This window comes from Acomys russatus, chromosome 2 (assembly GCF_903995435.1).
Source record: "Acomys russatus chromosome 2, mAcoRus1.1, whole genome shotgun sequence".
In the NCBI taxonomy this organism is placed as follows: domain Eukaryota; kingdom Metazoa; phylum Chordata; class Mammalia; order Rodentia; family Muridae; genus Acomys; species Acomys russatus.
In genome coordinates, this window is record NC_067138.1 from 68,346,842 (window position 1) to 68,361,135 (window position 14,294).

General features: G+C 42.4%; 1 protein-coding gene across 1 annotated transcript in view; it reads left to right on the forward strand.

Annotated features, from left to right (window-relative positions):
* Positions 1-6,415: 6,415 nt before the first annotated feature.
* Musk (muscle associated receptor tyrosine kinase) overlaps positions 6,416-14,294 on the forward strand; it is a 142,276-nt gene continuing 134,397 nt past the window's right edge. Inside the window, exon 1 of the mRNA XM_051162526.1 lies at positions 6,416-6,491. The gene's annotated coding sequence lies outside the window, so the exon portion shown is untranslated. The remainder of the gene's footprint in view (positions 6,492-14,294) is intronic.

Genomic DNA, 14,294 nt, shown 5'->3' on the forward strand with positions numbered 1-14,294 from the left:
GGAGCTGTTTCAATAGTATATTTGTTTTTAAATGCCTCAATGATGACCATATCATTTATATAGAAAGGTTTCCTAAGGAAATAGTGAGGGGTGAGCACACACATTTACACATGAGACTGATTGTATAGCATTCATTATCTAAGTTAAATGTTGGGAATGCTGGGAACACCCTTAGCCAATAACAATAATAAAGTGGTTAGAATACATTAGATGGATACAAGAACCATCCATACAGTATTATGCCTATGTTTTCAAAACTGCTTAATGTTATAGATACTCCACTCATTCTAACAAGGTGGGAGGAGACAAAACACATGATCATGTCATGCCATTTAAAAAAATATATGAACATAGAAAGATGGTGATGAAAAGTAAAAACACATAATAATTTTGCCCAAGTTGCTATTGACTATTTTATTCATTGCATTTTAAGATATAGTATATATGAATTTGTGTGTATATCCAGGTAGGCAGACACACTATAAAATGTACAACCTAGGATTAATAATCTAATGGGGTCCTTACCTTAAATAACTTAATGCTGTAAATATTCAGAAAAGTTTATCATATAATGATGTTTTCCTAATACTGGCTTTAGGAACATACTAGATTTTGATTATCCATTGTGTTCAAACTACCCTACAACTTAATGACTTGAAAAGATAATGCGCTGTTATTTTCTGTGACTCTGTCAGTTGAGAACAACTGACTGCCTCATATTTGGTGTTTCCCATGAGACTTTGACTACATGCTAAGTTTGGAGAAATCTAGAGACGCAGCTTATAGACATCCAAATAGAACCTTTGTCCCTTTTTATAAGATGCAATGCATCTGCTTTCTCTCCCAGACAATGACCTGAACTTCTTACATAGCAGCTCATGGCTCCAATAGACAGAAAGCAGAAACTTCTAGACCTGCCAAGAGCGGAACTGGCATGACGTCATTTCTGCTGTATTCCAACATCCAAAGCCAACCTGACCCAATCTAGACTCACACTTCAGGAGATCACATGGTGTAAAGGACATGATACAGCCACGACCTAGTTGGGGATCTATACTCTGTTGGTCAGAACTAGACCCAGGTGTATCACTCTCAGGGGTCTCTCCTGTGTTCTTCCAACTTGCTAGCTCCTACCAAGAACTTTTAATGCATTCAGTGGGTCATGAACTGATGCAAAGTCTAAACACTTAGGGACTTCTCATTCCACTGGTTGATAAAAGACAGTTACAGTAGTTTAATTAATCCCCTGGGGCTTTTATCCAGTACTTACAGTGTGCAGACTTGAACCCTTTGGAACCTACTCTGCTAACTTCTGTTCATCCTATTAATTTGTACCTTGTTTTCCTCCACCCAGATGTTTCTTGTATTTAATTTACTTAACATATTCAGACTAGGAAACCATTCCAGCATTAAGATGATGCACCAAACACACCCTCATTTATTTGCCATACTCTTGGCTCTTTCTCAACCTGCTTTGCAGTTTTTAACATCCTTAATTTTGATTGAATACAGATGGAATCTAATTTTGCCAGGAAAGAAAAGCAAAACATACTATGGTCTTTTTTTTTTTTTTTTTTTTTTTTTTTTTTTTTTTTTTCTTGTCCTGTGGAGAAGGTCTAAAGGTAAAACACACCCTTCCAAATCACAGACTCCAGAAAATCAGCTTAAGATTAGTATTGTAGGCAAGGTCTAGACAGTCCCTAATTTTCCTGCTCTTGGGTAATTCTTTCCTCTTGAATGTAAGCTGGCTTTGGTAATGCACTCAAACAAGATATGGTATAGAAAGTTTTCAGGTGGCATTATTAAGATTAAGCTACAGAAGCCTCTGTTTTTCATGTTTGTCATTCCTTCCACTCCGCCCGCCCCCCCTCTTCCTTGTCCTCTGGGGAAAGCCAGTGGCTGTGTTGTGAAATGCCCCAAGGAAACCCATGTGGCAAGAATCTGTCTTTGGCCAACAGCCAATGAAGACCTTAGCATGTCAGTGCTAAGAACTTGCAATCAGAGCTTTCAAATCCCTATGTGAGAACTTGGAAATAGGTTCTTTCTCCATCAGCCTTGAGACGGCTGTCCGGTCTGCCCAGCACCGTAATTTAGAATCCCAAGTCACAGAAATTGTCAGATGTTAAGTGTTCGATGATTTAAGGTTTGGAGAACCACGACTGTAGCAGCGACATGGGTATAAAAGGTGAAGAAAGAGCTCCATGGTGGTCCAGAGGATATTCAGAGAAGCATCACTATCTTTGCCTCTTTCGTGTGACGCTTCACTCTGAGGGTAGCCTCAGTTGCACAGCTTATACTGAGAGGGAGGTGCTTAAGTTCTGAGAAATGCCTTAGCTTTATAGCTAGAGACCCCAGAAACGAAATTCTGAGGAACAGAGAATATAGGGGATAGTGACTCCGTCATTATGCGCGGAAACTGACAAATCCTTCCTCAGGATCTAGCAGTACACGAAGCAGACACACACACAGCATGGCTTTGAAAAGTGAACTCCCACTGTATCCCTGAAGAAGAGTTGGAAAAGCTTTGAAGATTAGAGCTGCACTCCCCAGAAGGAGCAAGAGAAGTTGTGGGCTTATTGGTTACTCAAACAAAACAAATCACAAAGCCACCTCCAGAAGATACTTAAATAACAAAGAAATTCACAGCATTATTGTTAAGATTTCCAGGACAGAATCCCAAATTATTTCTAGGAAAGAAAGAAATATCCACAAGGAGACCAATAGAGCCAACACATCCAGGTGGAGGAGGGGGTACTGCGGAGACTGATCCACCAACCATGGATCATGCATAGTGAGGACCTAGACCCTTTGCTCACACGCAGTAGATAGGAAGCACAGTCTCCTTGTGGGTCCCATAATATGAGGAGTAGGGACTACCTCTGACATAGACTCTGTTGCCCACTCGTTGGTCACTTCCCCCTCGAGGGGCAGCCTTGCCAGGCTACAGAGGAAGGAGACATAGGCAGTCCAGATGAGACTTGATAGGCTGAGGTCAGATGTTAGGGGAGGAGGGCTCCCCTTTCTGAGGACTTGGGGAGGGAGGGAGGGGGTATGAGGGAGGATGGGTAGGATCAGGAGGCAAAGAGGGAGGGGGCTACAATTGGGATGTAAAATGAACAAATTAAAAAAAATCTTGGATTCACTCATGATCTTCTCTAAAAAAGAAAAGAAATGAAAAGAAACTAATCCCTTACCAAGAGAGAAGACAATCAACACATGTTGACCCTAAGGTTTGCATTGTCACAGATGTCAAATCACTTCTGAGAAATTAGCTTCTATGTGAAAGTAAGCATTCTTAGAATGAATTGAAAAGTAGGAGTTTTGGGTATAGAAACCATTTTTTAAAATTGCCAAATGCACATTTAAAAACTGAAAAATAGAACTATTGAAATAAAAGAAAAATACTGGGTGGACTCACTGGCAGAAGAGAGACATCAGGGGAAAGAAGGTTTCTTTGAACCTGAAAAAGAGAGATGGAACAATTGAATTGGTGGGGGGAGGGGCACACGGAAGTCATGGGAGTGGGGTCCGGTCAGGGGTAAGCTGCCTTCAGCATCAGTAGTGACACCATAGATCTAACACTTTAGAGTCCTGGAAAGTGTAGTTTGAAGATTTTTTTGTGGGGGGCGGGGGGGGGGGGGGAGGAATCATAGGTACACTGTTATTAAACTGTGCGACCATAAGGAATTTTTTTTACTAAAGTAGAAGGTTCTGAGAACCTCAAGCAGGAAAATATCAAAGAAACCAAGTCCAGACAAAACAAAATCAAACTGCTGAGTCAAAAACCTCTCTCTTTTCTCTCAGTTCTTAAGATGAAAAACCAAAAACAACAAAGACAAAAATACCAACCACACCAAACCAAACTAAACAAAACTGGAGGAAATCAAGGCGCTCTAGAAACAAAACCAGCAGAAACTGTACATATGAAGGTAAACATAAGGGCCTACTTTTGCCTTTTCAAGTTCTTTTTAGCAAGCATAACTCTCAAATGTAAAAGTAAAACATTTCCTGATGGTACTTTCAAGGTAACTAAATAAGTATTTACAACTATAATATAAAAAAGGTACTATATGACAGGAAGTGCTTATATAAAACTGCTATGTTTTTACATGTACCTGTGAAAAAACTGTTGCAATATTTTTTAATAGACTTAATTCTCTTTATTTTTCTTGTATAAAAACCCTTATGTGGTAGCCACAGCTGGAGACTGGGGCCTCTGAACAGAGACTCTGGTGGGAGTGAGTTTTCACAAGATGGTTAGTGAATTCCTGCTGGGATGACTCAGTGAACACAGTCTCTTTCCAGAGGTCAGGTGTCAGGTAGCTGTAGGTCCTGGAAATGACATCAAGGATGGCCTTCACAAAGTTGCCCAGGGTGGTGGTGCAGCCCCTGGCTGATGTGTAGCAGTCACCAATACTGACCACCATCAGTCGCTTCTTGGGCACAGGAACAGCAATGATGCCAAGTGCCTCTGGGGGCAGGGATGAGACTCACCAAAACAGCCACAGTGGCCTGTCACCTTGCATGGAGCAGTGCGTGGCCTGCCAATCTTGTTCCCCCAGTAGCCTCTCCAGACAGGGATGGTGGAAACCTTAGCCAATATGATGGCCTCGCGATGGCAGTGGCTGCTTCCTTGAAGCACATAACACCAAGACTAACATGACCATTGTAGTCCCCAATAGTGACAAAAGCCTTAAACCCGGTCCATGGGTCAGCACGGGCCTGCTTCTGCACTGGTGTGATATTTAGAACTTCATCTTTTTAGGGGTGCACTCAGGAAAATGTCAATAATCTCAGATTCCTTAATGAGCAGGGAGAACAGGGAGATCTCCTCCAAGAAGACAGAATTCTTCAAAACAACATAATGGTCCTATAGTGTCTGTTCCTGAAAACAAGAATCAAACTCCATTAAAGCAAACAAACAAACAAACTAACTAAACTAAATTAAACTAAAAGAGAATGTAGGTAAACCGCAAGCACAGTAAGGGAGGTCTTTACTCAGTAGTTAGAAGGAGAAGTAGGTGAAAAGATACAGAAGAGTGAAAGAGCAAGCCTGATACCTATGTTCCATCCAAGATTATATCCTGAGGCATTTAAAAAAAAAAAACTTAAGTGATTTATAAAAACTTAAGCCATGCAAAACGCGAAGCTAAACACCATAAAGAGATGAAAATGATCAGCCTGGGAACAAAAGGTATGATATCAGTACAGACCCCAGAGGCCATGGAAATCAAAAGGAAAAGCCAGACTACAAACAACCCACCCATACATATTTGACAATTTAGATAAGATGGCCTGCAGGAGGAATGAGACCTGCCTTGAGTAGGAACAAGGCCCACTTGGCCAACACGCATGTGCAGAAGGGGGCCTTCGAGTAGAGTCTGCTGGAGACCTACCTGGACATGCCTGGGCATTCTCAGAGACTGACTACCCAGAGTCTGGTCAAGTCAAGATGGGAACCAAAGAGGAGGAGCCACAGCAGCAGCTCACAGTTTGGAAGTCAATGAGACACTGGGAAGGAACTGTAAAGACATGCCCTATTTGAGCAATAAAACTGTCTGCTTCTGCCTCATGCCAGAGTCTTGTGTCGTTGACCCTGCGCCAGCTCACCTCCACCCCCAAAGGTCCTGGCCATGGTTCCCAGCAACAAGGGACCAATTCCCTGAAATCTACAGGCTGCAAGAAGTCACCCCAAATCAAAGTGAGGGCATTTATTTCAGGAGACTGTCCAAGGTTTAGTTAGAACCATTGGCTGCCTCCATCAGAGCTTAATTCTGAGCTTAATTCCCCACAAGCCACTATTTCCATCTCTCCTCTTTCTCCAGACTGTACTCATTAGGAGTGAGAACTACTGCAGCCCTCAGGAACCCTGGATAGCTAGCTCAGTTTTCCTCAGAAACATTTACAAGATGATCTGATTAGCCTTCCCATCTAGGAGTCCTCCCCTCATTGTCCTCCCTAAACCTTTCTGCAGCTAGAATCACCAGAGACACACTGAAGGCTTTGGGCCATCTCCCCAAGGATCTGCGCCTGCGTCTCTCCTTTCTGACTCAGAGCTGCAGTGCTCTGGTTGACTTTTCTGTGGTGGGATCCTCGTCGCAGTCCAGCATTCTCTTGCTCTTTCGGTCTTGCAACACTGTTCCCTGGCTCAAGCAATTATCAGGAGCACATGGCTTGTCTCATGAGCTTTATTTCCTGCTATGCAAGAACCAACAGAGTTCTCAGAAGAGCCCAAGTTCCTGCCCAAATAACTGTGGCGATGTTAGGACACAAACGAAGCATCTGTCCCAAGTCTCTCTTCTAATCCAAGGGAGAACACAGTGTGTTTTCTGTGGCCTGTGCCTGTCAACTCTGCTTTCTGGATATACATCTTATATCCTTCTTCTCTTTTCAGTTGTTTTTTTTGTTTTGTTTTGTTTTTTTTTTTTAGTGTTAGTTTGTTGTGAAAACATTTACAGCAAATGCAGAGCTCTCATCTCTGCCTAAAATTTGTAAGTAGTTTCTTGAGCTTTTGTTTGGGTTTTTGTTTGTTTGTTTTTCAAAGACAAAAAAATTCTTTTCCTTTTAAAATGGTCTTTGCAAATTAATGCCTGGGAGGAAAAAATACACACACTTGCAGGCAGCCTGTTGTTAGTAGTAAGGTAGGTATATGAGGCGTGTGCATTCCTGGCCACATTTTGAGAGAGCAATGGAGTATGCAATAGAGTCACTGATTAAGCCAAAAAAGTTACAATGGTTGAGCCTCCCAAGAGCCATCTCCATACTTAATATGGATTTCTTTAAACCACTGGAGCCTCAGTCCTCTCCCACACTCCTTGTAGATTCTGACTTCCATCCAAGACCATCACTACAATTTTAAGACCAGGAAGACATGGTATGTGTGCCGTCTTCTGCACCAAACTCTTGCTTTTAGTTATGTGGCGTTGTATAACGCTATCTGGGGGTGGGGGGGGGGAGCAGGGGACATGAACAAATGCCTACTCAACCCAGAATGGGAAGGTATGACAGACCCAAGAAAGGATATCAAAGACCAACTTGGTATACCAATAATCTATTGGTGTTGCCCATAGTCTGGGTGAGGGGTTGTATCCAGGAGCAGAAGTGATTCAAAGACAGTGGCATCACCAACAGCCAAGCCCATCATGAAAGCCAGCCACCTGGCACTCACTGCGTAACCAGAGGGAGGTCAGCTCAGCAGATTGGTGAGTGTCTTTTCCAGGCAGCTCTGTTGGTCTGTTGGGCTTTGGCAAAGGCCTTCTCAGTACGATAGAGGTAATTATGTGGTTTTGTTCTTAATTTTGTTTATATGGTGAATCACACTTACTGATTTACATAGGTTAAAACAACCTTGTGTCTCAAGGAAGAAGCCCACTTAGACATAATGTCTGTCTCCTTAATGTGTCCCTGAAGTCAGTTTGCAAGCAAAAAAAAAAAAAAAAAAAAAAAAAAACCCGCTAGTCTGTAGTTTCTTTTTGTTGTGACCTCAATTGGTCTTGTTATTAGGATAACACTGACTTCATAGAATAAATTTGGTAATATTCCTTTGTTTTCTATATTTTGGAACAAGAAGAGTTATTATGAGATCTTCTTTAAAAGTGTCATTAAATTCAGGATATAATCCATGTGGTCCTGAGCTCTTCATTCCAGCTTCAATCTCACTGCTTGCAATGGGTCCACCCGAGTTCTTTACACCTTCTGGCTTTGACCTTGGCAGATGATAGGCAATTAGACTCTCATCCACTTCATCTAGGGCTTTCCAGCTTTCTGGGGCCTAAATTTTCACAGATCCTCAAACGATGGTCTGGATTTCATTGGAGTCTGTGGTAAATGACTGTTTGGTTCTTTGTAACTTATAGTCATCTTCCTTGGGTTGTCCAAACCTGTTATCCTGGGCGGTGCTCATGGGGGTCTCTGTGTATTCCTCACCCTTAAAAGTTTGATGGAATCAGCTAGAGCTGCTTGGTTTAGCTTTGGACCAAAGGCTGAACAGCACCTGTCCCCTTGGACTCTACTTGTTTCTGCCTCCTTTGGGATAGGCCTGTGTTTGCCTCCCTTGGGCTATACCTGCATTAAACTCGCATTCCCCTCTTTGGGCCCCAGCTGTGTCTTCCTCCATTGGGTTAGGCCTGTGTCTCTACTGGCTTGTATGAGCCAGTCCTCAGGACCTATTTCCCTCACACTATCTCAGTCTGTGCAGTCGTGTTCTCAAGGACACAGAGGTGGTCATGCAACTCAGCTCTCCTGCTTCTGAGGCACTTAGACTGACCCTACCTGTCCCATCACCAACAGGCTCACAAGCTAGGCTGGAGAGCTTTCCACTGTTCGAGTCAGGCAGGTCAGGGGCCAGGTGTTCCCTGATTGCCTTAGGTCTCTCTGCTGGACCACGGTGAGGCCTGCCTTTATGTTGATCACAGATTTTTCCTTTTTTTAAATTAAAGGTCTGACTTAAGTTACATCTTCCATTGTTCCCACCATGTGATTTTCTCCTCACTCGCTGATTCTTTCCACAGTTCAAAGTGTTTTGGATGTAATAAGGGCTTCTTAGCAATCTGACTTGTGTGCTCTTGTTCTTTTATATAACATCTCCATCGACTCCTCTATTACACAAGCAAATCCCATTGAGTAGTCATTGGGGCCACTACACATAGCAGTGGCCTCTGTGGCCATGTGTGGACACTCTTCTCCCTTACATCTTACTCTCATGGACTGCAAAACTTATTTTAAACCATTAACTCTTGTTAGAGCATCTCTATATTCATACACCAGACTCTACACATCAACTGGGCACCCTAGCCACCCCATCACAAGCTTTAAAGAAAGATGGCCTTACTGAGTCTCTACCTAAATTTTACTTCTGAGCAGAGAACTCAGTCTTGGTTGCATGGATCAGCAACCACTGTAAGGGTCATATGACTGCTGACCTAGCACAAAGGCACACTACTGCATACCATACAGGGAAAGATAGCCATATCAGGGTTTCTCCTATGTTCTAACCTAGACTTTTCCTCTAGATAGAGGACTCAATCTTGGTTGCATGTCTCACTTTCCATCATAAAGGCCACATACCCCTGACATAGCAAGAAATCACATTATCTATCCCATACCATATAGGGAAAGGTAGCCATATCAGGATTCATCCATCCTTGGGCTGCTCAGCCTCAGTTGCATGCCATAAGCAGGACTATGCACTCTTCGTCTTTGCTTCTGTCTGCCTGTACTTCAGTAGCAATTATACTCTGTGACATTGTTCCTGGGGGGATATCAACACATGTGTACTCAACCCAGACTGTGAACCAATGGCAGTCCAAGTAAGTATATGACCAAAGTCCAACTGAATGAACCAACTAGTTTATTAGTGTCACTTATAGGAGCACGGGCATGGGGTTACTTACAGGAGAAGAAATGACTCTGAGACAGGTATATCGGCATGACTGACAGCCTATGAAAACTAGAAATGTGGCATTCACAGCACACCTTGCAGTTAGAGAGACAAAACAAGGCAGCTTGACTTGTCTGAGAGTGTCTTTCAGCAGTCCTCCCTGCTTATATGTGCTTGGGGAGGGCAGGACCTAGTTAATCTGGTCTATTTCAGAAGCTTCCTGAAGCTTTTTAGTTGTTTATTTCCTGAAATTAAAGAGCCTCCCTGTAAGGAGGATACTCCCTTTAAGACATCTTGAATCTTTTTTTTTTTTTTTTCTTTTAAGATTTATTTATTTATTATGTGTACAATGTTTTGCCTGCATGTACAACTGCAGGCCAGAAGAGGGCACCATATCTCTTATAGATGGTTGAGTCACCATGCTGGGTTTTGAACTCAGGACCTTTGGAAGAGTAGGCAGTGATCTTAACCACTGAGCCATCTCTTCAGCCTAACATCCTCAATCTTAACAGCTTCCCTCCATCCAAGACAGGTGGTTTATCTCAGAGGAAATTGCTGCACAATTCATGGTGACCTTAGCTTCTCACTTACAGGATTTCCTTAATTTTCAAAGAACCTAAAGGCCTGCCACCAGCATCTCTTTGAGCCAAGACCTTGATGCTCCTCCCTCCATGCATGACCCGAGTCTGCAGCATGGGCTGTTTGTGCTGATGTCAACCCTGAGCATCCAGAATCCCCTGCCCATCGTCCCCTGTCACCTCTCCACATTACCCCCTCCCCCGCCCCTGCATTTTTGTTTTCTAAAACAAATTTTCCTCTTTTGGTCTCTCGTTCACTCTTCTGGTCCTGAGATGTATTACATTTAAGGCTTGACTTTGACTTCAAAGTGTTTCTCACATGTGCGACACCAATACCATCAGAGGACCTATGCCCTACTAAGTGAAAAATAAAAGGAAACAATGTTGAGGGAATGAAGTAAAAAAAAAAAAAAAAAAAAAAAAAAAAAAAAAAAAAGCTCTGCTGCCATTAAAAGGGAGTGCAATGGCCGTCGTGATGACTTCTGATGCACTCAACAGCATCCAGCTCTTTGGAGTCCTGCTGAGCCACAGTCTGAGCAGTTGTCACAGTGAGCTTGTACAGCCTTTGTGCTTCAGAAGACTGACTTTCAAGCCTGAATGCATCTAGGAGGAGAGGGAACAATTTGAAGTGTACTGACACCAAGTCTTACCCAAACATCCTTATTTAACTTGTGTGAGTTGCAACCTGAGCAATAAGACTTTTTTTTTTTTTTTTTCGAGTTTCCTAGGTGAGTTTTATCCAAACACAGTGACTTTCTAGGCTGCAACATTTTAGCATGATTGGGATCTGCAGTAGAAGGGGACAAAAATGCAGGTTGCTGGGGTTTCTGATTCCATAAACTTGTACACTGCTAGGGAATTTCCACTCTTTGCCAATTCCCAGTTAACTCAGTTTTCACATCTGCTCATTTTTCTCCAAGTGCAAATCCTTGGTCCTACCAAGAATGTAAAGTAAGCCAAGGCAAAAGCTAATGTCATGAGCCCTCCAAAGGCCCCAGTGCTTAAGAGTGTAATTGATGCTTAAGAAATGTACTGCTCTTGGGACATGACAGAACCTTGAGATATGGGGCCTACTGGGGATCCTTTAGATCCTGGGGACCCTTGCAGAACAGAACCCTAGATGCCTCTTCACTCTATATTGTCTAGTGGCTGTGAGGTATTTTGTCCCGTCCCCCCCACCCCCGCACACTTTCACCATGGTGTGCTGCTTTGTGTCTGGGGAAAACCAAAGCCACGAGGCTGGCCTTGAGTAGGAATATACAAAACAAAAACAAAAACAAAAACAAAACTTTTCTCTTTATAAACTGATTATCTTGGGCAATTTGTTACAGTTAAGGAAACCTAACAGATCCAATGCCCCACATTTCTGCTTTTAAGTATAAAATGAATAGTAACAGAACGGTAAAAAGAATGCCGTCTGAGAACAGGACACATGAGGTTGTTTTGTTTTTTGCTTTTAATTTTTGAGGAGGTGGTAGGGATGGAATGCAGAGTGTCGCACATGCTATACAGGCAGAGAGCTTGCATGCTCTCTCAGTTCTCTCATCTGAGGTCACAGGGTTACATGACTTCAAGTGTATGCTATTGGATTTGAAATACTTCCTCACAAAACACAGTTTACTTCCTGTTAAGGTCTGCCATGTTTTCTAATGATCCATTATCAAGCAGATTCAGTTGGAAGGAAAATTCAAATTCAAGAGCTTTGAAATAAAGATGGGACTTTCCCAGCTTTCAAGGAAATCAGTTTGGAGCATCTTAAAAAATCTAATGGCAGACCCAGAATACCAGTCCTTGAAGGACCTCAAGTCAACATGTCACAGAGACACTTAAATATCACTATTGATCTAGGAGACAAAAAAGGAGAAAAGAAGGAAAGGGAGGGCAAGAGATGGGAAATATGTGTAATATAAATTGAACACTTATATCAAATAACTTCAGACATCTCAGTACCATTTATAATAAGTCTATACCAATGAAATGGTGTGGCACAACTTTTATGCTTTTTAAAAAATGGGCAGAGCAGAATTTGACATCATAGAAGCTGATGACAACCTCAAAAAAGGCCCATGTTGTTGCTAAATTATCAATAGGGCCTAATAATCTTTATTATCAGGCCTATAATTATTAGTACTTGAGTAAAACACACTAGCAATCAATCAAGACATCAACACATGTAATATTTTAAAGTAGCCTTAGTAAACCTGGGGCAGGGCAGACATTAATCCTCTAAACTACTTCCCATATTGAGGCAGGTTTAGGATACCTGGCCCAATCCCATGCTATCTGTTCCTAATGACTTCTATCAAGCTACCTCCCATCCATAATTCCATATACTTGCTAATGTTCTTCATCTGGGCCAAATATCCATCCTCACCAGCCATGTGCTTCTCTTCCCTCTAACCCATGGCGGCCTTCCTCTCTTTGCTTCTCCACATCGGGTCTCTTCCTTCTTTTTGTCTTTCTTCTTCCCAGGATTCTCTCTGTCTCCCTAAGCCTGAGAACCATTGCCACGCCTATCTTGTTTGCCCTGTCCAGGTGATGGTCTTTTTTTGGTCAAAAGGTGGGTCACGGAGACAGGAAGCAGTAATTAGCATCAAAATACCTCAGACCATCCTCCAACAGGTCCAGGGATCTGAGCTGGGAGGGTGTTTTCCTAATATCATCATATTGGTTTGATACGTAGCATCACAGAAACAAGACACAGTGGTGCACAGCTATAATCCCAGCACTTGGGGCACAGAGCCAGGAAGATCAGAAATTCAAGGTCATCGTCTGTTACATGGTGAGTTAGAGGTCAGCCTGTTTATATGAGCTGTTGAAACCAAACACAAGAAAAAAAATAGACTTACAGTTTTGACACAAGAAGTCCTTGGGCCAAAATAACTATCTAAAGTTGAGTCGTATAGGTTTCTGGCCAGATAAGCAACCTTAAGCCTTCAACCAATTGGGCTCAAGAAGTTGTTTCTTTTTTAGATTTTTTTGAGACAGGTTTCTCTGCGTAACAGCCTTGGCTGTCCTAGACTTCCTTGTAGACCAGGCTAGCCTTGAACTCACAGATCTGCCTGATTCTGCCTCCTGAGTGCTGGGATTAAAGGTGTGCAACACCGCTGGCCTGCTAAGAGGTTGTTTTTGAGTCTTGTCAGTTATCCATCTCTATCTCTTTCTGGATGACCTTGAAGATGATGATGATTCTTGACTTGAAAAACTGTGGCCATGGGGACAAGAAGAGGATGCACAAGGTATGGGAGCTATGTCAAATGGAAGGTTATTTACTGTGGAAGAGCAGAGATCTGAACCCTAAGGGCCACATGACTCTGCATTCTCCTAAGGGATCACTGGTCCTCTCAAGGGCCAAAAAGGGCATCAGCATACTTTTGGCAAGGTATGAGGACCTCCAACAGTCACCCTAAATCCATGTCCACTCCAGGGGCCAGAAATTCAAGTGTAATGGGCCAGCTACCATTATGAAAACTAAGCCAGAAGGTTACTGTTATTTTAAAAAATATGAATGCTGGGGGAAACTAATTCCACTGTATTCATGAATAATTACTTTGGGGCTGTTTCATAAGAGGTCTAGTTTTGTCTTTGCTGACCACTTCCTATTTCTTTACTTTTTAGGGCTGAACTTAGTGGCTTCTACTTTTGTGTACTCCTCCCCTGTAAGTGTTTATTTCTGCACAAATGACAAATCATTTATGAATATGCAACTTTTCTCAGTGCCTAGGTAATATCTTGCAGAGTGAGGGTCTCACAGTAGAACTGGGTACTTAGACATGGATGAAATGGCCTCCTGAGGTCTTGTAACAAGTTGTCAACATTCCTGACCAGGGTCTGCTCTTGGGAATTCGCTTCCTTTTCTGTTTTTCCTCAGAAATATTTAACAGTGTGTAGGAGGATCCATGTAGAAGCTACTGTCTGCTTCTTATTTATTTGCACCAAGAACTTGGATGAGAAATTTGGCTGAGAAGCCCCTTTCATTCAAGCAAGTCACAGTGAGGAGGGTTCACTAATAAAGACACTGAGATGGGGTGTTTTCCAGTTGTTCCACAGACTCCAGGGTGGCAGGGACAGTTTATTACATAAAGCAATGAGGGAAGAGAAACAAATCAGATTTGTTATGCATTCACTTTCACTGGTCTAACAATTACTGAAAATTTCTTTTGGAGTCTACCAACAACTCTAAGTCTTCAGTACCCAGTGTTTTGGATTGCCATTCTTTCCTGGCTTACACATCTGATAGCACGTATATAGGTCATAGGACAATCTTAGGCATCAGTTCTTGGTTCTTGGGTACTTCACAAATCTTTTTTTTTTTTTTTTAATTCAGGGTCTTACTA